Consider the following 24,412-nt stretch of genomic DNA (forward strand, 5'->3'; position numbering starts at 1 on the left):
TCTGCTAGCTTCGCTCTTCTCACAATCAAAATCACAATCTCCCATGCAGAGAGCGAGCCATTCAATTGCTGACTGACCCAGCCCTTTCATTTAGACTGGGGGGAGCAGAGCAGTTCCATTCCATCACCTCCCAACCTCATCTAGCTCTGTCTGCTGCTCCTTCATAATCAGCTGGGAGGCTGGCTGGAAACCTGGCTTCTATACACACTACTCTTTTGCTGTAGCTACATAGTCAGGCAGCCTTATACAGGCAGCTAGCTGCAGCTATGGGTGGAAGGTCAATTAGATGGTGCCCTTAGAAGGGGAGTGGGCAGATAGGAGGATAGGAGGATGGGCGGCTAGACTTCAGGAGTAGAAATGACTTCTGGTATGTCACAGACTGAAAGACATAGGGCCAGGGTTTGGGGTGCAGCAGTCCAACTGCCTCACGGGCGCTTTGTAGAATGAGATAAGGATCAATGGACCTACGAGTCAGAGTCAGGGACCCCCGTCCCCTCAATGGGTGGTCTCCGTGGCCCTCGTGGCCCCGTAGTGACTCGGTCCAGTGAAGATCTAACCAGGTCAGCCTTGACTGGAAGCCCTGAATTTGTCTGATCTGCGTCGTGTGTAGACCCCTGAAATCTGACCTAATCAACAAATCTAAATGGGTGAATCGATGAAGTGAGACCATACTTTACAGTATTTGTGGAAAAGAATTATCTGTGATCTTAGATTAAAATTAATTGTAATATGGTAACGTGCCCTTTGATTTTCCAGACTATTGGTTCACCACACACAAGTTGCTTTGATAACATCTCTCTGTAGAGAGCATTGGTAAACAGAACAGGTCTGACCTGTTGAAATCCGATGTGAAATCAGCTCAAGTGGAACTCCCTCCTTTTATTACCAATTAAAGCCGGGGTTGCCTGGTTACAGGTGGCAGCAGAGAACAAAGATAGAGAAACGGAGGATATTTGATATTACACACCACTACTACTCATCTCTGGAGAGTTCCTCCCTCCGACGCTTATTATTACCACCACCACTAACGATTTAATGCTGCCAATTGCTGTCCGGCAGGCATACCCAACAAATGGTCCGTTTCCCCTCCCACCTGGTGTTTACAGCGGCTGTCCCAAACGCCGTCCTGTTCCCTACATAGGGCTATGGTCAAAAGTAGTGTACTATATATGTAGGGAATTGAGTGCCATTTGGGACGCAGCCAATCCCAGGCCTCCTTGGCAGTCATAAATCAATACTACCCCACTGTAAACCTCAGACAGAACTGAGGCTCTCTTTCTCTCCACAATGACTCCGAAAGCAGCTAGCCAAGTCTCGTCCGCGACTGGGAGAGCTTGACGCACGCCGACACCGCAGAGAGAGTTATTTTAAAGACACACACACACACACACACACACACACACACACACACACACACACACACACACACACACACACACACACACACACACACACACACACACACACACACACACACACACACACACACACACACACACACACACACACACACACCACGGGGGTTTCAAATGTGCTGATGTAATGGATGAATGTACAGGTAACTGCCAAAATAAAAGGAAATGAGTGATACAAACTATATTGAAAGCAGGTGCTTCCACACAGGTGTGGTTCCTGAGTAAAGGAATTAACATTCCATCATGCTTAGGCTTATTTTGTCTACCATGGCTATGACCCCATAGGATGACAATGACCCCATCCATTGAATTGAACACTTATGGGAGATTCTGAAGCAGCGCCAAGAGACAACGGTTTCCACCACCAACAAAACACCAAATGCTGAAATTTCTCGTGGGAAAAATGGTGTCGCAGATAGAGAGAACACACACACACAGCGAGAGAGACGGAGAGAACACACACAGAGGAAAAAAATCTAACTTGTAATGCATATGGTGCACCTGTGAGGGAAAGCCTGCAGTCAGAGGTTGCTAGGGGGTTGTGTAGCTCGTGTGTAACCATCTCTCTCTGCCTTCTGCTGGATTCTCAGACTTCATGCCAATTCCATGCCCTTGAAAGTGTGACTCTGGTAGGGAGGAGAGGGAGGGAAGGGGAAAAGTGTGTGTGCGTGTGTTCGTTGTTTGTTACTGCAAAGGAACGGTAGTTAATTTGCATAAGTTTAAAAAAAACATTCCTTCTTAAGCCCTAATACATGCATCTTCAGTCTGCAGTTGAATTCACTTGCTCTCTATAATATCTCCATTTGAAGAGATGAAATATCTCCATTTGTTAAGAATAGAGGAGACAGGGATTGTGATTCGATCAGGGGGACAAAAGACAGGTCTGGTTTGCTGTGACTGGAGGCTGGTCATAAAGTATTCCTTTAGTGGGGAAAAAAAAACACCTTTCATGGTGGTATGGAAGCAGTGGGTCAACCTGATCTTGAATCTATTAAAAGAAGGCCCGTCATACATGCTTGACGCCCCCCACCTTAATCTTATCTCCAAAGCAGCACAGTCACACGAATTAACATTCCTATACACTTTCCAACCATCTGAGAATAGGATTCGGTCTCTCTCACGAGAACATACAGACACACACGCACAGAGTCACACACACATGCACAAGCGTGCGCACACGCATAAGAGCACTCAAATACGTGTGCGCACACACACACACACACACACACACACACACACACACACACACACACACAGGAAATCAATACTAAGCTTCAGTTACAACACAAAGCTTTGGTTCTCAACAAGAGAAAAATACAAATCATGAATCAAACTTCTGTGAATGATTACTCTTAGGCGACACTTAAGCATTTCTACTGGCCTGAGTTCAGTTATTACCTCTTTTTATTGGGGGTGAAAAAGACAAAACAGAAAAACAGTTGTACCCCTGTCCGAGTGGTAAACATTTAAATAGCTCATGTCTTGGCAGCTGAGAGAGAGAAGACATGGCTGTAAAAATGACATTCTCACTTTTTGGCAGACTTCGTGGAACTTGGTTGGTACCTTGAGAAACATTCCAAATCACAAAGGGAAGAACAGCGCACCCACAACCAACAACAGACATAGTATTCACTAAGCACACTAGAAGCCTAATTAGTAGTCCTTCAAACCTGCCTGTGTGAAAATATTCTAAATCAATTTGATTGTAAATAACCCTATTTTCCCCCATCCACATACAAACAATTAATTAGCATACCAATAGCAACATGGAACTTGTAGGAGTGAAATCCTATCGGGACACAATTTGAGAAGGTGACTAGAATGTTTCCAACGCTGCTTATGGAGAACAAAAGAGTAGAATTTACTTCATACACTAGATAATACATCCCCCACTTCTCTCCTTTCATACTCAGGAAGTTGAAGGTGCAATCTGTGATTGCCACACCCATTTTCGTTCGCTTTTAAATTCATGATGTACATCAATTGATTCTTGAATATAACTTCTACATTCCTTATGAGCTTAGTTTCAATTGCCTTACCCAATCAGAACCCAAAATGTAAGCTTGTTTTACTCCTTTGTAAACACAACATTGGCCCAACGCTCTAACCACTAGGCTACCTGCTGCCCCAAGATCACTGATTAGAATGTAATGATTAGAGTCAGAATTAGTAACAGTATTAAAATATAAAGAAATAGATTTGGTTCAAATTCTATCCAATCACACGTGTCTTACAGGACCTTAAATAAGTCAGGGGAACAGGTGAGACTTTGTAGATAAGCCGTAGAAAGATGTCTGTACATACAGGCCAGTGGAAATCTCGGTAATATAGGAGGCTTAGAAGTAAGACTAAAGTTAACCATAGACGTTGATTCCTCTCCTCATTGCAGGAACTTGAACATGACGAGTCAAACGGAACTGTGTGTTGTGCAAATACAACCTCCCCATCATAATGTTGGCTTACTGGACACAAAAATAGAGAAAACGTATAGTAGGCCTAATACTACTTCCTATATCACTCCCCAAAATGTCTGCAGTTTGACTTTAGAAGAGCATTAGTGGCTGGGGCATGAAGCTCTGTGCTGTGCGTGTAGTCCCATCAGCGGAGGCATGATGCGTGAAGGACAGCCATGCAGCCACCGACAGCATAGGAGATCCCCTGGATTAGTCACACTCCAAGGCCCCACGCTGCTCACCGACGCCCCTCACAGCACCGCCACCACTCCCGCTATGCATCCCAATCCCCGCCACCACATCATTACCATACAGAACACATAATGGAGCTATAGACCGCCAGCAGACAAAAATACAGCCCAAAGTCACCACCACCAGGGCAGTGCAACACAGCACCAGAAACAATAGACCACACACATACAGGCCTAAACCAATAATAGCCACTCTCCACCAACACAACCGCAGAGCAAATACAATAACACGTCAATACAGAGTACTGTAACAGCACGTAACAATACAGCCACATTAACAACTATAATGACAACAATTATAACCATAAAAAGACACATTGCTGTATATATAGCCTTTAAAGAGACAGTACACACACACACAAAGAAAAATTAAACAATGTACAGCTTAGCTGCAAGCTACACTGAACAAAAATATGAAGACAACACGTGAAGTGTTGGTCCCATGAGCTGGAAATACAAGATGCCAGAAATGTTCCTTAAACACAAAAAACCTCTCTCACATTTTGTGCTCAAATTTGCTTACATCCGTCAGTGAGAATGTCTCCTTTGCCAAGATAATCCCTCCAACTGTCAGGTGTGGCATATCAAGAAGCTGATTAAACAGCCGGATCATTGCACCTTGTGCTGGGGACAATAAAAGGCCAATGTGAAATGTTGTCACACAACCAGTGATGTCTCAAGTTTTGCGGGAGCGTGCACATGGCATGCTGACTGCAGGAATGTCCACCAGAGCTGTTGCCAGAGAATTTCAATTGACTGATTTCCTCATATGAACTGTAACTCAGTAAAATCAATGAAATTCTTGCATGTTGGGTTTATATTTTTGTTCAGTATTTCACTGTCATTGACAAATCATGTGACAATTAGCATTTTCTTTCATTCGAGCAATGATCAATATATGGCCACAAATAACCTAACTGGAAGTGCTTGGTCCAACCCCAGGGAAATGGTGGTAGACACTGAACTCCACAAACTCTCCATATCCCCTTTTCAATGCAGTGCTCTGACCGTGATACAGTGAAGTCATTTGAAGTGGCAAGTTGAGAGCACAGAAAATACACAGAGCCCTTGGCTTTGGTGTAGCAGTGACTTAAATGACTTCACAGTTTACGAGGTGGAAAAGGAGGGAGCTGAGGAACTTACCACAGTGTTACTGCTACAATAGGCCTAATGTGCTTTCCAAACCCTTTATCTAGAATGAATTTAACAGGAAACGAGAGACCGGATAGAGAGCATTAGATGCGTGGCAGGGAAGTCAACTCCCATTTAATCAGTTGGCTCTGTGCAATAATAACTGCTGTAGTCTGGTTCTGTGTGTTGCTAGTCTACTCCGTGCTTCCTCTAAGGAACAGGAAATCGTCAACAGACTGGTAAATGCTGCAGATATCTCTTAGACCTTTTCTTTATCTAAGAGCATCTCTCCTTGTAGGTTGTTGTGGGAAATGATATGTTACAGGTGTCTGGCTCAACTAAGTGGAACGGAAAGCGTCAGGATTCACACACTTTGGTAACTACGTTGATAGGCCTAATCTTCAACAGGAATAACAGCACAGCTATTTCCATAATCATTTAATTTTTGGGCAATTATTCTCCCCAATTTCATGATATCCAATTGGTAGTTACAGTAGTTTCTACACATGTCCCGTCGCTGCAACTCCACTACGGACTCAGGAGAGGCGAAGGTCGAGAGCCATGCGTCCTCCGAAACACGACCCTGCCAAGCCGCACTGCTTCTTGACACACTGCTCGCTTAACATGGAAGCCAGCCGCACACCGTCCAGCTGGCCCGTCACAAGGAGTCGCTAGAGCACAATGGGACACGGAAATCCTGGCCGGCCAAACCCTTCTCCCTGACCTGCACGATGCTTGGCCAATTGTGTGCAGCCTCATGGGTCTCCCGGTCACGGGCGGCTGTGACACAGCCTGGGATCAAACCCGGGGCTGTAGTGACACCTCAAGCACGGCATCAGACCGCTGCGCCACTCGGGAGGCATATTTCCATTCTTCTGATATCTGTCTCCAAACAGGGTGCCAAGTGGAGGCGTAAAATTAAGCTCATCGCACTCGCTGTCCATGATGAAATACTTATATATACTAATCGTTTACAAATAGTTGAATATTAATGCTTACTCATTATAAAGTGTTAGCAATATTTACATTCCTTTGATAAGCTGACTGACTGGCTTCCAACAGAGTGCCAAGAGGAGTTGTAAAAGAAGCTCGTCTCCCTCGCTGTCCATTAACTTATTAAAGTCTTATTCCGAGGTCCATTAAGATGGCCTCCGTGTCCCAAATGATAAACAGCAACCTCTAGGTATTTCTGACAGAGTATAAATCAAACTGAGTTATAAACAATACTTTAAGACCAGGGACTGCATGACAAGAAATCATTTCAGAGACTCCAAGCCCCAAATGTCACGAGGGGTAAAAATAATTCTGTCATGAAATTGTCGCTATTAATCACCCCCCAATTTTTAATGGGAAACAGCCCGCAACTGACGGCACCCAAATACATTTAGGGGCCTTCATATAGGCACTTTTAAAAGAGTGATTAAACTTTTAATAAATCCCCCTCCATCTTAATTATTTTTTAAACAGTCAGTTGCGATTCACTGGGTTGTGGGCCAGAGAGGTCTCTTCCTCTTTTAATGAAATCAAAACTGAACAGAAACTGTGTAAAGGTGGCAGAGAGTACCTGTGGCTACAGGCCTGTGAGAGCTGAGCTTCCTATCCACGCCTGGCTGGTACTGCCTCATTAGAAACCCTCCTCTGCACATTTTAATAGCAGCACCACTAACACAATTAGCAAACATTCATGTCAAAAGTTTGAATTCGCTAGAATAAAACTGACATCTAGTTTCGACCATTCACCTCTTTACAAAGTTTGATTGTTATTTTCAAAGTTGGTTGTGAGCACAAACTGTAGTTGAGATGCGCTAACCTCAAATTTATTCATAAAGGTTAGGCTTGGAAGTTAAAGCTCTAATGCACCGCACTCTGAAATCCTACCCTTATCGAAACCAGTACTGTTAAAACTCCTAACCTCAAAAATGTACTCGAAGTTAAACCCCTCTTAATCGTTAGCATAGGACTTTCAAATCCTAACCTTGTTTTCAGGTTGAGATTTTAAAAAGTATCATATGGGAGCTGTGGCAGTTTAATATATTTTATACAGCAAGCATAGCACTACTTAAAAAGGTCACACCGCATGTGGATATTCATCAAGGTAAAGAAAATCTGCCTGGGTAAGATTCCATTATGTATTATCAGCTTGGAGCCACATACACGACATGCACAAAAGTATGTGGACACCCCTTCAAATTAGTTGATTTGGCTATTTCAGCCATACCCGTTGCTGACAGGTGTATAAATTCAAGCAAACAGCCATGCAGTCTTCATAGACAAACATTGGCAGTAGAATGGCCTTACTGAAGAGCTCAGTGACTTTCAACGTGGTACTCTCATAGGATGACACGTTTCCAACAAGTCAGTTCATAAAATTTCTTCCCTGCTAGAGCTGCCCCAGTCAACTGTAAGTGCTCAGAGAACGGGAACGTCAAGTGCTGAAGCACGTAAAAATCATTAGTCCTCGGTTGCAACACAGACTACCGAGTTCCAAACTGCCTCTGGATGCAACTGTTTGATGGGAGCTCCATGAAATGGGTTTCCATGGCTGAGCAGCCGCACGCAAGCCTAAGATCACCATGCGCAATGCCAAGCGTCGGCCGGAGTGGTGTAAAGCTCGCCGCCTTTGACTCTTGAGCAGTAGAAATGTGTTCTCTGGAGTGAGTAATCACGCTTCACCATCAGGCAGTTCTACGGACAAATCTTGGTTTGGCGGATGCCAGGAGAACGCTATCTGCCTCAATGCATCGTGCCAACTGTAAAGTTTGGTGGAGGAGGAATAATGGTCTGGGGCATTTTTATTTTTTTCCCCCCATGGTTCGGGCTAGGCCCCTTACTTCCATTGAAGGGTAATCTTAACGCAACAGCATACAACATCATTACGTCCAGCTGTTTTTAAAATCGACAAAAGGCGGTTAACTGGAAACGCACGCACTCTAGCAAGGAATCGTTGCATCTACTGTATTTTCAAAGCAAACTTTCTAAATGTCAACAACAACAAAAAAATAATCACAGGACAAGTTAATGGAAACATAGCTAGCTACAGTGTCAAACTTTATGACCATCATGTTTGATGTACAGTTACAAGATGACACGGCACATACCCTGGGTCGTTCTGAACAGAATGAGCCCATGTTCGTCTATTGTGGAGAAAATCCACAGCAGAACACACACCTGAACGCACGCGGCATGTCCACTTTCTATGACCATCAATATAGCAATCCGTCTCTGTAATTGCCCTGTGAAAGCACAACAATATTGTATTTTATAATTTAGCTAGTTATGTTGCTAGATTATTCTTTTAGTCAAAATTACATTGATGGAACCGTACACACTTTGGAGAGTTGGGTGGCCACTTGGAGACACCAGTTAGTCCTCTCACTCAAACCCTTGTCATTTTTTTTTATCTTACTTTTCACCTAGCCCGCATTTTCCAGGAATATTCTTGTTACTGAATGTATCCAGTGCATCTTCAGATTTCATTATTAACAAATTGTGGGAAAAGTAGAATAACTGTAAAACAAAATGAACAGTGTAATGTTTAGATTCAGTCGTGTCAGGTGAACTGTTGTGCCCTCAACTCCACCGGTCTGATCATTTTCCCATAATCTTTGATTGCCACCATGGTTCTGCATCTGCTTTTCATATTTCTTCTGTAAGAAATATCTGAATTTAGCCCCATCCATACAGGCCAATTCCCACACGTTTAAAGGGTTAACAAGGTCTCTCACAATGACTAACAGCTGGTTCAGTAAATAAAAGGCAGTGCTAACAAGTGTAGAAAAAGGTCACCCAGTGCTCCAGGTTAAGTTGAAGTGCAGACAGTGCAGTGTTTCTCTAGGAGCCATTGACTTGACTAAGAGGCGATGCCTTGACCCTGCCTCAAAGTCAATCCCCACAGATGGCTATGTACACCTCCCAGCAGCGTGGGGGAAAAATCCATTTTGAGGAGTCATTGGCAGTGCAGGCTTGAAAATGTGCGGCTTAAATGGCAGAATAACAATATTTGTGTTTGGAGTGAACTCAGATGGGCAGAGGTCGCATTACGCTGTACAGTAGCAGGAGGACGAAGGGATGAATTACAAGAACTCCACCACCAACAGACGTGGTATTTTTCCTACCTTCTCTCCATTTCTCAGTCTACAGCAGCAGCCTTGTCTCCATTTCTCAGAGTCTACCGTAGCAGCCTGAGGTGAATGCAGAAGCAGAGGGTAAAATAGCTAGACTGCAGGTGAGGTTTACAGTGTGTGTGTGTGTGTGTGTGTGTGTGTGTGTGTGTGTGTGTGTGTGTGTGTGTGTGTGTGTGTGTGTGTGTGTGTGTGTGTGTGTGTGTGTGTGTCTCAAATGGCAACCTATTCCCTATATAGTGCACTACTTTTGGCCAGGACACTCAAAAGTACTGCACCACATAAGGAATAGGGTGCCATTTGACACACAGCCAGTATCTTCCATCGGGGCCCAATGCTCTCAAAAACAAGACGTCACAGTCAGAGGAGCTAAATCTCTGGAAGAGCAAAGCGGTCTTTAAATCTCTCCTCTCCTGCACAATGCGAGCCCCGATGACGATATCCCCATCCAGAGCTGGGTCATAACTCCTGGGAGAGATGCACAGATTCTGTTCCAGTGATGTACCACCTCCTTCACAAGGTGTGTGAACGATCCAGCCACCACAGTCAGCTATTCCCTCCCTAGCTTGACAAATGTATAGGTCAGAATAAACTAATTCAGCATTGTCCACTGTGGTTACCTTTCACACACTTTTGTCATTCAGTCCATGCCAGCTAGCCCCAGCAGACCAGTCTCAGCAGCCAGAAAAAATATTAACTTTAATTACTTGAGAACAACATCTAAACTCAATGTACCGGTAAATTAACAGCTAAAGAGAAAAAGCGAGAAATAGGATAACCGTTGGGACTTTTCCTGGCATCAAAGTAAAGTACCCTGCACTAAACAGGTTCAGGTTTAGTTGCGAGCTCCAAGGCTGCTAAATGTTTGTCGGGTGGCAACAGAAGAGTACCACCTTGATTCAGACCAGGGACGTCACCACAGAGGAATAAAAGCAAACCCACAACAACAAGTCAAACTTTCACAGACAATAATGAAGGATACGTTTGTTGCTGATTTATAAAACTTTTAACTAGAAATCCCACAATCCGCTGAAGATAAAGGATGTGACAAGAGTCCTGATTAGAGGTCGACCGATTATGATTTTTCACCGCCGATACCAATGCTGATTATTGGAGGGCCCCCCCCCCCAAAAAAAATAATGACAATTACAACAATACTGAATGAACACTTATTTTAACTTAATATAATACCTCAATAAAATCAATTTGGCCTCAAATAAATTATGAAAAATGTTCAATTTGGTTTAAATAATGCAAAAACAAAGTGTTGGAGAAGTAAAAAGTGCAATATGTCCCATGTAAAAAAGCTAACTTTTAAGAACCTTGCTCAGAACATGAGAACATATGAAGGCTGGTGGTTCCTTTTAACATGAGTCTTCAATATTCCCAGGTAAGAAGTTTTAGGTTGTAGTAATTATAGGACTCTCTCTATACGATTTGTATTTCATATACCTTTGACTATTGGATGTTCTTATAGGCACTTTAGTATTGCCAGTGTAACAGTATAGCTTCCGTCCCTCTCCTCGCTCGAACCAGGAACACATCGACAACAGCCACCCTCGAAGCAGCGTTACCCATGCAGAGCAAGGGGAACAACTACTCCAAGTCTCAGAGCGAGTGACGTTTGAAACGCTATTAGCGCACACCCGCTAACTAGCTAGCCATTTCACATCGGTTACACCAGCCTAATCTTGGGAGTTGATAGGCTTGAAGTCATAAACAGCGCAATGCTTGAAGCACAGCGAAGAGCTGCTGGCAAAACGCACTAAAGTGCTGTTTGAATGAATGCTTACGAGCCTGCTGCTGCCTACCATCGCTCAGTCAGACTGCTCTATCAAATCATAGACTTAATTATAACATAATAACACACAGAAATACGAGCCTTTGGTCATTAATATAGTCGAATCGTGAAACTCATCTCGAAAAGAAAACGTTTTTCCTTTCAGTGAAATACGGAACCGTTCTGTATTTTATCTAACGGGTGGTATCCCTAAGTCTAAATATTCCTGTTACATTGCACAACCTTCAATGTTATGTCATAATTACATAAAATTCTGGCAAATTAGTTCGCAACGAGCCAGGCGGCCCAAACTGTTGCATATACCCTGACTCTGCGTGCAATGAACGCAAGAGAAATTACAATTTCACCTGGTTAATATTGCCTGCTAACCTTGATTTCTTTTAGCTAAATATGCAGGTTTAAAAATATGTACTTCTGTGTATTGATTTTAAGAAAGGCATTGATGTTTATGGTTAGGTACAGTCGTGCAACAACTGTGCTTTTTTCGCAAATGCGCTTTTGTTAAATCATCCCCCGTTTGGCGAAGTCGGCTGTCTTTGTTAGGAAGAAATAGTCTTCACAGTTCGCAACGAGCCAGGCGGCCCAAACTGCTGTATACCCTGACTCTGTTGCAAGAGAAGTGACACATTTTCCCTAGTTAAAAGAAATTCATGTTAGGAGGCAATATTAACTAAATATGCAGGTTTAAGAATATATACTTGTGTATTGATTTTAAGAAAGGCATTGATGTTTATGGTTGGAGCAACATGTACCTAAGCGATTATATGCAACGCAGGACAGGCTAGGTAAACTAATATCATCAACCATGTGTAGTTAACTAGTGATTATGATTGATTGTTTTTTATAAGACAAGTTTAATGCTGGCTAGCAACTTACCTTGGCTTCTTACTGCATTCGCGTAACAGGCAGGCTCCTTGTGGAGTGCAATGTAAAGCAGGTGGTTAGAGCGTTGGACTAGTTAAACGTAAGGTTGCAAGATTGAATCCCTGAGCTGACAAGGTAAAAATCTGTCGTTCTGCCCCTGAAAAAGGCAGTTAACCCACCGTTCCTAGGCCGTCATTGAAAATAACAATGTGTTCTTAACTGACGTGCCTAGTTAAATAAAGGTGTAAAAATAAAATAAAAATAATAATAAATATATATATTTTTTTATAATAAAAAAATAGAAATAAAAAATAAATAATTGCCAAATCGGCATCCAAAAATACCGATTTCCGATTGTTATGAAAACTTGAAAATCAGCCCTAATTAATCGACCATTCCGATTAATTGGTCAACCTCTAGTCCTGATTGCTACTAGGCCAATGATGATTTCTACTAGCCGGTCTACATGAGACGGTTTTAGTGTTTGCTCATGAGCACAGGTTCATTGGTGCCTGAAAGTGAATAGGCTTGTTCCACATTACATTGAATAGGCATCCTTAACCCAGGGCTGAAAATGATCTTAGATATCCATTGATTTCCAGAGTATGATCTTAGACAGACGCATGCATCTTGGCCTGCCGGTGCGTCACTTCAGCTAATCTAATTCTCCGGGGGAGGGGAATATTTATTGTCATTGCGTTTTGAGTGGTGGCCTATACTTTACGTTATTTCACGTTTAGAAAACACCATTCATTAAATCAGGATACAAATCAACACTTTTTATAGCAATTCATTTCGCTATATTAATAGATCAGTAAAGTACAGTATAAGAATACTAGCCTGTTTGTCCATCTGATACAATTGGAAAGGAAATATGAGCGCACGCTAAACCCAAAGACATAGGCTGCGTTCTCAAAATAGCACCCAATTCCCTAAATAGTGCACTACTTTTGACCAGGACCCATAAGGCTCTGGTCAAAAGTAGTGCACTGTATAGTGTGCCATTTGGGACGCCAACATAGAACAGCTGTTCAGACCAGACACTACAGCCTGTGACATACAGTATCTATTGGTTACATTATTGCAATTAGGAAACGTGGATAAACGCACCTTTGGCTGATGATGAAGACCCATAAAAATGTCAGCGCAGGTAGACATTTATCATTCGAGGGCCACTGCACCGGTGCTGCTACACCTACAAGACAAAATAAGATACTTTTTTTAGGATCTGGCACAAATCATGTACTTTACTTTCTTGAAATATTATTGAAGTAGGTAGGTCACTATACAACAGATAAGCTGAGACAAATTATTATACAACATGTTTGATCTGTTGTCTGGCTGCTAAACCCAGTAAGATACTTCTTCCATGTCTTCTCACATTTCAAAATGATCATTCATTCCAACCAGCCAGTTCACCATTGACACAGTCTCAGTCACGGGGAGCTTATATTCATGTTATACTAAGTGTAACAGTGTAGGTCCCGTCCCTCTCTTCGCCCCAACCCGGGCTCGAACCAGGGACCCTTGCACACATCAACAACTGACACCCCACGAAGCATCGTTACCCATCGCGCCACAAAAGCCGCGGCCCTTGCAACGCAAGGGGAACAACCACTTCAGGTCTCAGAGCGAGTGACGTCACTGATTGAAATGCTATTAGCGCGCACCACCGCTAACTAACTAGCCATTTCACATCGGTTACATAAGCATTGTTGAATACTCGTTTGATTGGTTAGAAAGGCATTCTAGAATGGACATTTAAACCAGATATCGGGACAGTTGGAAAAGATATCGGGACACCTTGTAATCATGACGTAATAAGCGCCTACACATTTAGACCGTACTTGCTACAAAAGTTAAAAGAACGCTAAACCACACAAACCAAAATTGGATACATTATAAAACACAGGTTGAATGAGTGGGGAAAAACTTATCGAGCTAGCATTGATTTGTTTTTACGGATACAGTTTGATGGAACGTCTGATGACCTAACGTGATGAAAATGAATCTCTGGTCCCTACTGTTGCAGTCATGACGCACATGGCACGATGCTGTGAAATCCTCCCAAGTTTCTAGTTTGACCAGCTGTTTAACTGATATTTTTCATTTGGTTATTATATTGGCAGGTTTTCCAGCAATAAACTATTTAGCTAGCTTCTAGCCTAGTGATTGATATGCAAATGGTTCCTCCTCGTAATAAACAGAATTGAGTTTCCTGATGAGAATGAAAACTTTTCTAGCTATGCCAGGCAAAAATTGGGGGAAATTGTGTGGTATCCAAATAAAATGTCAATAATAAACAGCTACTAGTATTGTTATATTTGGCAACTGTGGTATAAGCGGGATAAACAGCTTAAACAAACGCAACAAAACAAACGTTGCTGTTATTCTGGCTGCAGAGGTCGTGACTGTGTAAGCCGTAGCTAGCTAGCTAGCAAGGGATAAGAAAGTCACCAGCGAGCCTGGCAACGAAACAAATTACGAACGACTGGGACGTGTCTCTAGCAACCAAAAGATGAAAGTATGAATTTGCTTATATGAATTTAAATATCAAATATTTTTTATTTCTAATGGTAAATGTGTGCTTATATTATTGTTTTATTTGGCAACTGTGGTATAAGCGGAATAATGTTGCTGTTATTCTGTCTGCAGAGGTTGTGACTGTGTAGCTAGCTGGCTAGCTTGCAGCAAGCAAGGGATAAGAACGTTGCCACTGAGCATGGCAATGGTACTTAGAACAGGGTCGCGTCCATAAATATCGAACAAATGACAGGTTCGCGTTTCTAGCAACCTAAAGATGAAAGTATGAATTTGTTAATAAAAAATGTAAAAAGTATTTTTTTTTACCAGTAAATGTGTGCTTTCATATTTGGCAACTGTGGTATACACGGGATAAACGCCTCCGTTCTGTACATTACATTGGAAAAATTAGCCTTAGAAGCTTAGACATAAGGAAATATACATAAACAGCATACAGTAAGTCTAGTGGACAATTTTATGGTGCCTCGGCATTAGCATAATAAACGACAATATGCTCAGAATTGTATGTATTGATCAGAATTTTATTTTTATCATTTACAATAAGCCAGCACAGCCAAAATATTTATCAACAAACACTCATGAGAAATAAAAGGTGAGAAATAATTTGACATGAACAAATAATTACAACCATAAGCCTAATATAGGCACCCAGCGGCCCTACAGTGTGCAGGACTCCATTGATTTGTACAATTTGCTATACTCATATCCAGTCCGAATGCTTGAATTTTTTTTTAACTATACAAGTAACAAAATGTGATATATCACGCAAAAGTGAATTACATAGGCTTTAGAAAATGCAACCAACTACAGAGATTGATAGGTAGGGGAGCCCATGTACCCTGCTTCAATCAAGCAGGCTTCAGTCACCCACATGGCTTCAGTCACCCTCAAGATTGAAGCGGGAGAAAAATCCAGCTTTGGCGTCCTTGTCAAGCCTCACACTGGACAGACAGGGATCCTGGGATGGACAGCTCACACAGCTTCCCCACGTACGGTGCTGGATCAAGGGTGACCTTGAAGACAAGATCCAGGAGCCTGTCTTTGTCGCCTGTAACGTTTTTAAAAAGGGAAATATTTGTTAAAATGGGTAGTGAATTTAATTCCCTTTTATATACTGTTCTGAGTTTTGAAGCTATCAATTCGTTGGATGTAGGGATCTACTCATTGTACAATGTGTTTTCTGGTGTTTTTGAAGTACTTCATTTGAAATAAGCAATATTTGGTTAGGTACTTGGTGAAACTTTAATGTTTGTAATTTGAACGTGTGTGTGCCTGAAATGCTCAATTGATTTGAAATGAATAACTATGACTTACAGTATATGTTGGGTCTATCTTCACCCCCCACCCCCCTTTTGACTTGGGAAAGCTGATTTTGTATCACAGCATTCCTGCTGCGGTGGTTGCCTGGGAAGCTGTGCAGACAGTAGATGTTGAATTCTCTAAAATGTCTATCATTACAGCTTGATGATAGTGGAAAGACAAAAGGAGATGGAAAGTGAAATAATAACTGCACCCCCATTATACCGACATCTATGGATAGGATAATTGTGTCTGTCAAACAGGTAGGCTTACCACTTGTTTTTTTGGAAAATGAAGAAATGAGTTCCAATCATAAATGCATGGCGGGGCCTCGCCGGAGCAGTGTAAAATAAGCTTTATGTCAATGACACCAGCCTTAACGAATTTAGTTCATTTACATATTGAACTTGATTGTCCCACATCAGCATTTATTTTTTCTCAACCAATAGTGGCCTCATCCCTCTGCTGTGGTGCTGCATCGCAGTCAGCGATGTTCTCTCTCGGAAGCTGTCCACGGTCATGAAATCGTCGGCGTTTGCTTGGACGCCAGCCTGATCTCCATCTCCTTCCACCTCTGGAAACTCTCGGTGGTCATGAGACTTCTCATGCGAGCTGAAGTGGCACTGATTAATCCGGTCCCTGGTTCCATCCCTGACCAGTGCAGATTTGTACTCATGTGAAAAAAAGTTTGCAGCAAAAACAAAAGGCTGCATCATTTTGCTTGGAATAGACAAACCTAGGTCTCTCCACTTTCTGTTCTTTCACCATCCTCCTATTGTAGTGGGTCACCCAAAACTTTAGTTACACCACGTGGGAAATTCCCCTCCTTATCCTGATGTGGCCCAGCCTGCACCAACATATCCTGTAAAGATACATTCCTATATTTTGGCCACTCACCGGGATATTGTATGTTTTTTGTCTGGGAGTCTGATTTAGCAGCAGCAGCACCACCACCACCGTCATCGGGGAGTGACGAATTTGAGTCTGGGTCCAAGATAGTAGGTTCTTCGTCGGCATTGTTTGGAGATGTGGCTAGGCCTGGTGCGACCACCTGTTCTTGTCCAGCCAGAGAGCGGTCATCGGTGGAAGTGCATGGCTTGGACTCCTCCGGTTTGCCCTCATCGCTAATAGAGTCAGCGAACGGATGCTCGTTGTTCTCGGCGAATGACTGGCCTGTCCTCGCAGGCTTGTCATTCTCCACAACAGCTGATGGACATTGCTGCACACTGATACATTTCACCAGGGAATTTCTTTGGTTTAGAGATTGTGCCTCTTTTCTCATTTTTTAAAAATATTCGCTTCCTGATAGTTTGTCTTAGACACGGTAGCAAATTGTTCAAAAACTCTATAGATTACTTTTAGCTAAAATTATATCCACTAGTAGTAGCTAGCTAATAGACTAGGCCTCTGCCTTAATCACCAATCATCTTTGTCACACACACAAAAAAAAAAAAAAAAAAACATTAGCAGATTCATTTTTAATAATGTTTCACAATTGGATAATCCCACTTAAAACACACACATCCCCACAGCTACCAAGGATAGTAGGAGTGAACTTCGGGAGAAGAGGGGATGGGGCGGGAACTGCAGCAACGCTATGAGCTGGTGGCTGGGGTGCCGCGGGCGGTGTAGTAGCCGATCAGGGGCGCCGGAGGGTGGCAGCCAATTGTCAAAATGCCGCCCCTAATCGGGAGGACATGATTATCAGGGGTAAATTACAAATACTATACACACTCCTATAGTTGACAACATTCCTTTATGTCAGCTGTGTGCTGGTGTAACAGTATATCTTCCGTCCCTCTCCTCGCCCCTACCTGGGCTCGAACCAGGGACCCTCTGCACACATCAACAGCCACCCTCGAAGCATCGTTACCCATCGCTCCACAAAAGCCACGGCCCTTGCAGAGCAAGGGGAACAACTACTTCAAGGTCTCAGAGCGAGTGACGTCACCGATTGAAAAGCTACTAGCGCGCACCACCGCTAACTAGCTAGCCATTTCACACCGGTTACACTGGCAGTTCTCAAACTCAACGTAGGGGGCTTAGGGATGGAAGAACCAAAACCATATAGTGACTGTCAGGTGTGTTACAGGAAAATATGCCGTTCACAACTCCAAACAGCCACAGTTACAGCCCCCGTGTCAGACTTCATACTTCCATTATGATCAGCACTTGCAAGATCCACTGATCAACTATCAATGACGGTACAGCATCCGCCTTCTTTTGCTTCCTGGAAAAACCCATCGAATATCCTCCACAATTGATAAAACTATTATGAGCTGGTTTCATCCAAATTTGAAGAAAAACATGATATTCACTGTTCGGGAACTTGAAAAACGAACATCTAAGTCTATACAGTGAAATGTCAACACAGCCGTAGCCACTAGACTGGTGACCTTTACCCTCTTAGCCAAGGTTCCACACACACCGACTCCCACCACATTCCAAACACACAGGGAACGGACCCTGGTTACACACAGTGGTGGTGTGTTGAGTCACTGACTGACTGAGCAGGACTATAAAAGAGCACTATGAGGGCTGTGAGCGAGGCCAGCGGCGCATGGAGACTGGACTGTATGTGACAGGGTAGCAGGGTTCCGTGTTGGGTCTGCTGCCCTAGCTGTTCAGAGGAAGACGAGAGAGATACTGGCTGTGAGAGGACAGCACCTCCAGCTGAGCACCTGCCATCTCTTTTCCTTTCTCCGTCTTTCCCTCGCTCTGTCTCACGAGAGGTCACAAGCACACCCAGAGAGCGAACAGGGACAGGACACACACCAGAGACAACACCAGTCCCTCGCTCCACCAGCACATCTGCCAGGGCTTAATCCCACTGTCATCTGCTGCAGGAATTTAGATCTTTAAAAAAGATTATGCTCCCAATAAACTAAAGAGAGGGGGGAAAAAAGAATCCTATTTTTTATCCGGTTGCACCAAATCATTTAATTCCTGGTTTGGTTGCTCCCCTGATGTCAAATTAAATAGTAATGAATGCAGGGTTAGCTGCAGTAAAAAGTGCATATGCAGAAAGTCACTTGCAGTGAAAAAGCCAGCCTTGTCTAAAACAAAAAGACATTTACAATTCCTGGGAGGCCTGTACAGGCAAACTGACAGCAGCGGCCTCATTCACTGAGGTGCGCAAACACACACACAAATCTTTCATGCAACAGCACTTTAGCTAACTTAAAGGGGGTGACTCAATGCTAAAAATTAATCACGGATAGTGTTAATAACAAGCAGAGTAAAAGTTTCCTTTTAATGGTCCTGAGGGATACGTTAAAGAAGACTGGCACTGTAGAAAATGGCTCCAAATCACCTCAGACTGACCCATTATCAAGGAACAATGGCGTCTTAGTTTTACTAGAAACATCAGCCGGTTGTATTAAAACAATATTCCTTGATCAAAAGGAATACAGGAGGGAGAGTGATGGAATAATAACACAGGGTATATGACTTGTTAGAATGTACCAAATCACTGCTTTAAAATTGTGGGACAGGGAGTTTCCACGAGGCAGCGACAGCATCCCAAATTGCATCCTATTCCCTACATACTGATGCACTACTTTTGACAAGGGCCCATAATGCATTATATAGGGAAAAGGGTGCCATTTTGGAAGCAGCATCTTTGTGCCCAAAGACCAGAGAGGAGGTTCGTGTTTCACTAGCCTGAAACCCCTGCCGCCTCCAGACACAAAGGAACAGTCTTTAAATACGTTATGGTCTTTTTTTCTTTTTTTTTACATTTGTTACAAGGAGATCTCTATAGCAGTCCTGTTTCTAGAAATAACGCAGCACAGAATGACACACGGAAACATACACTTCTGTTTTTCCATGTTGCATGTTAGCCAAGCCTTTCTGGATAAGTGAAATCATTATTTTTCCATTGAGAGTAAATGCATGCACCCCCTTTACACACTCAGACAGACAGGCAGCTTCCTTAAATAGAGATGGGAGTGGGCTGGGCAAGACGAATGCAGCCATGGAAATGTAAAAGGGGTGGCATTTGCTGGTGCCTATAATCGATTAAAAAGCCATTTGCTCCTCAGGTCCCGTCCCTGGCCTACACTCCTAAATGACAGCCCCACAGAGCCATATGGAGGGGTCAGAGTGGCCCAGCCTGGGCCCCAGCCCCTCCTCCCTAGCTTCTGTCACAGTCTGCTAGGCACCTGGAAAGCACCCATGCAGAAACCTCCATCTCTGGCAGACAGTCCAGGCCTTCCTGACCCAGATCTCACTGCCCCATCAACACCACACTCCTTCGACATGGGAGAGGAGAGAAAGAGAGGAGAAGCAGGACTAGGACAGCTGTATGGCAGACACAGCCCAGACAGCCAAGCCTCACTAGCAGTTAGTGACGTATCACAGACCTGCAGCTGACCTCAAACATACTGCATGTGTGCAACATATTTAGTCACCTGCTGTGAGCGTGGAGGGAGGGGGAGGGGCGTTGAGCCAGATATCTCAGTTAAGGGGTAAGGGTGAGGAGAGTGGAGGGTGCAGGGTAAGGAGAGTCCAGGGGAGAACCAGATGGACAGGTTGGTCGTGTTGAGACATTCAGATGATATTAAATCTTACTGCCTGTCAGGACAAACAGCTCTGACTGCCATTCCGTGTGATGTTTGCTTGGACAAATGCTCGTGTCCTGTCCACATGGCCATGGGTAGTACTACCGTTGACTTTAAAGAACTAAAAGGTGACTGAACTCTAACACTGTCTCTCCTCAGCACTGGGCTCCCCCCGCCCACAGTGAACACTAAGTACTCTGAGAGCGCAACACAGAGAGCAAGGTTTTTTGTAAAATGTTTCTTTTTTTAGCTCAGAAAACTTGTGACAAATCCAAACTGCCCACTTTGTGCAAATCAGTGTGAATGTGATGTCTTCAAATGAAATTATATTTGCCACATGCGCCGAATACAACAGACCTTACTGAGAAATGCTTACTTACAAGCCCTTAACCAACAACGCAATTAGAAAATATTTGCAAATAAAATCTGTGTCATGCTCTCTTTATTTGAGTGTTAACACCCATCAGCATGGCATTGTTTATTCAATCAGAAACAGCTGCGCAGTTAATCCTCTTCAGGTGATGAGCCAAACAGCCTTGTGTCCAATTAAACCATGGAGCAAATTAAAAATAGGGGATGCAAACATCACCTACAAATGTTTTTACCTGGAAATTATCATAATCATTTTTCACTTGTTTTTTTGGGGTAGTCTGTATAAAGAACAGTAAAATAAAAATAATAATAATAATAAACTTCATAATATTGAGTTGCACCCCTGTCCCCCTCTGTCAAAAGCTTTCAACAGGGATGCAGGCCAATATTTACTCCAATGCTTCCCACAGTTTTGTCAAGTTGGCTGAATGTCCTTCGAGTGGTGGACCATTCTTGATACACATGGGAAACTGTTGAAAGACCTGCGTTAAAGACCCAGCTGCGTTGAAGTTCATGACACTAACCGGTGCACCTGGCACCAACTACCGTACCCCGTTCAAAAGGCACTTTTGTCTTGCCCATTCACCCTCTGAACGGCACACATGCAATCTATGACTCAGTTGTCTAAAGGCTTAAAAATCCTTCTTTAACACATCTTCTCCCCTTCATCTACACTGTTTGATGTGGATTTAACAAGTGACATCAATAAGTGTTCGTAGCTTTCACCAGGTCAGTCTGTCATGGAAAAAGCATAATGTACATAATGTTTTGTACACAGTCTATATATCTGACCATTTTATAAAATGGTATAACTGTGATATGATAGCATTTTGCAAACATGCTCCCCGTTGTCCCAAGATGAATGCAGTGTTGCCAATTTAGAGTGTCACCACATTGAAAAGTAGCTTAATCTGACCCCTCCAGCGGCTTTTATTGGTACAAGACTATAGCGACAAATTAAGCTACTTTTCATGCTGCCTTTGGGAGTTGACAGCGATGATTTCAATGGTTTTGATAGCATTTAGCGACTTTTCCCACTCAATTATGTAGCAACGAGAGTGGGAGAAGCTGAAAAATAGCTGCCAACACTGGATGAATGGTTTTGACCACAAGTTCTGTTTCACTACACCAAAACTCAAATTGTCTATGATGAAAATCCAAGAAACATAGTTGCATGTCATTTGCAGCACGCATGATCATGAGCAGTCATTGTAGCCCGTCATGCCTGCCAGCAGCCCATCTATGAAAAGGTTGCACCGTGTCCATTACAATGCAGAGAATACAAACTAGTTTTCAATAGTTATCCATATAACCAGAGAGTCATTATTTCTAATGGCAGATTCAAATGCAATTTATGGAAGATGAAGATAGAAACCACTGGCCTATCGGCAATGTTTACCCTAAACCAATGCTTATGACAAATCCATCTCCAGAACCAACCACAGGTCTAAATGGCTAATCTTTTAAATACCGTGTAGTGAACCTTGGCGCCAGTCTGAGGTCCTGAGCGCTGTGGAGCATGTCTTCATCAAGGATCTCTGTACTTTGCTCCGTTCATCTTTCCCTCGATCCTGACTAGTCTCCCAGTCCCTGCCACTGAAAAACATCCCCACAACATGATGCTGCCACCACCATGCTTCACCGTAGGGATGGTGTCAGGTTTCCTGCGGACGTGACGCTTGGCATTCAGGCCAAAGAGTTCAATCTTGGTTTCATCAGACCAGAGAATCTTGTTTCTCATGGTCTGAGAGTCCTTTAGGGCCTCCAAGCGGGCTGTCATGTGCCTTTTACTGAAGAGTCGCTTCCGTCTGGCCCCTCCGGCATAAAGGTCTGATTGGTGGAGTGCGGAGGGGGTCCTTTATGCATTTGAATATTTCGTCAGTACCTGCCTAACTATTTCAAACTTCATAATTGAGACATTGCTGAACGTTTTAGCCAAATATACCACTTCAAAAACATAAGCAATGTCGTCGATACAATTGTAGAACGACAGCGAGTGAGCGCTCCGATTTGAGGCTATGGGACTCAACGGCTTTGAAATATTTATATAAAAAGAAAACTTTTCTGACGACATTCAAATACTTTCAGCTTTGATCGACTGTCCATACATAAACTATTGACTTATAGATCCATAATTTACAAGAAACGGGATAAATTATATACAGCTGAGCTGCACTGTTCCGTGACTGAACAGTGAGAAAGATCAGTGAAGACTCAATCAACTGGTACGGAAGAACGATTACGAATGTATTCTAATAAGTAGTATGTGAGGGGTGTCCATTGGTCTGGGACAGGCAGCTCCAGAGCACCGTATCGCACACCTACAATGAAAAGTAGGTCTGCTAGCTGTTGAAGCACGACCACAGACACTTCCATTCATTACAACAGTGTTAGGTACAGTCTCTAATGGCTTACAGATTAACCAGCCAACTCACCCGCAGACAACCACACCGCTTCCAAGAGCGTGAACATACACCCACGGAAAGACTTAAGCGTACATGGCAACGGATGGAAACGGTGATTCAAATTGTTATGTTAACTAAAACTACAGCAGATATAGTGAGAAAACCCATTCAGAAACACTTAGTGCCATTGACGGTGGCACATTAAGTGCATCTGTAACACTGGAAAAATGTGTGTTGGGGGGGGGGGGGGGGGGCTGTGTATTCTCCTGAAGCTGTGCCAAAGAGGTTTCAGACTGGCGGAAGCCCCCCTTCTCCCTCATTCCCCAGTCCGTCTCAGTGGATGCGTCACCAAATGGCACCCAATTCTCTAAAGCCATTAAAACACTCATCTACAGGCTGTTAGTGCTGGAGCCCATCCAGTAGCAGAATGCCCATGAAGATGCAGACAGACACAGCCCAGTGTGGTGAAACATGGGCAATGGTATTGAAATAGCCTCATTCCGAATGGGGGACCCACATAGCCGAGACTATTTTAATCAAAGTAAACAATCCTATAATAGGCAGAATAGTATCTGTGTGACGTGCTGAAGAAGGGTGGGTCGATTGACAGGGAGTGCGCACTAAAAGGATAAGTTAATATGGTCTGCTTTATTCAGCCTTGAGAATGAGTGACACAGCGTGCTGGATCAGAGGAGGTTGGTGGCACCTTAATTGGGGAGAACGGACTCGTGATTATGGCCGGAGCAGGAAGAGTGGAATGGTATCAACATTTCCATTTGGTTTGATGCCATTCCATTTGCTCCGTTCCGGCCATCATTATGAGCCGTCCTCTCCTCAGCAGCCTCCTGTGTGCTGGATAGACCTCATTGAAAATACAAAAAAACCCCGCCGAAACAGTAAAAGAGGAAAGAAAATGGAAGAGAAAAATAGGGCACCATCTCAAATCGAGCAGTGCATTTTATTGCCGCTGGATCATAAATGACTGTTATGTGCTGTGTACATGTACAGGTGATGCCTAGTGACCGTTAAAGCACATTCGGTACACTTTCAACCATTTCTCACCTGCCAACAGAAAGCCTGACGGTGTTAAGTTACAGTAACTCACTCTCACACAGATTTTTATTGATGTTACATTTCAGGACTTGAGTATCAATGTATTCCCATTCAAAAATCCTATTTTCCCCCTAACCCATA

At 43.3% G+C, this 24,412-nt stretch overlaps 1 protein-coding gene across 19 annotated transcripts in view; it reads right to left on the reverse strand.

Annotated features, from left to right (window-relative positions):
• Positions 1-24,412, reverse strand: part of arvcfb (ARVCF delta catenin family member b) — a 253,349-nt gene that overhangs the window by 160,431 nt on the left and 68,506 nt on the right. For all 19 annotated transcript variants that reach the window (XM_082968493.1, XM_082968490.1, XM_082968495.1 and 16 more), the window contains exon 2: positions 13,147-13,231. The gene's annotated coding sequence lies outside the window, so the exon portion shown is untranslated. The remainder of the gene's footprint in view (positions 1-13,146; positions 13,232-24,412) is intronic.

This window comes from Salmo salar, chromosome 24 (assembly GCF_965601325.2).
Source record: "Salmo salar chromosome 24, fSalSal1, whole genome shotgun sequence".
NCBI classification, from domain to species: Eukaryota; Metazoa; Chordata; class Actinopteri; order Salmoniformes; family Salmonidae; genus Salmo; species Salmo salar.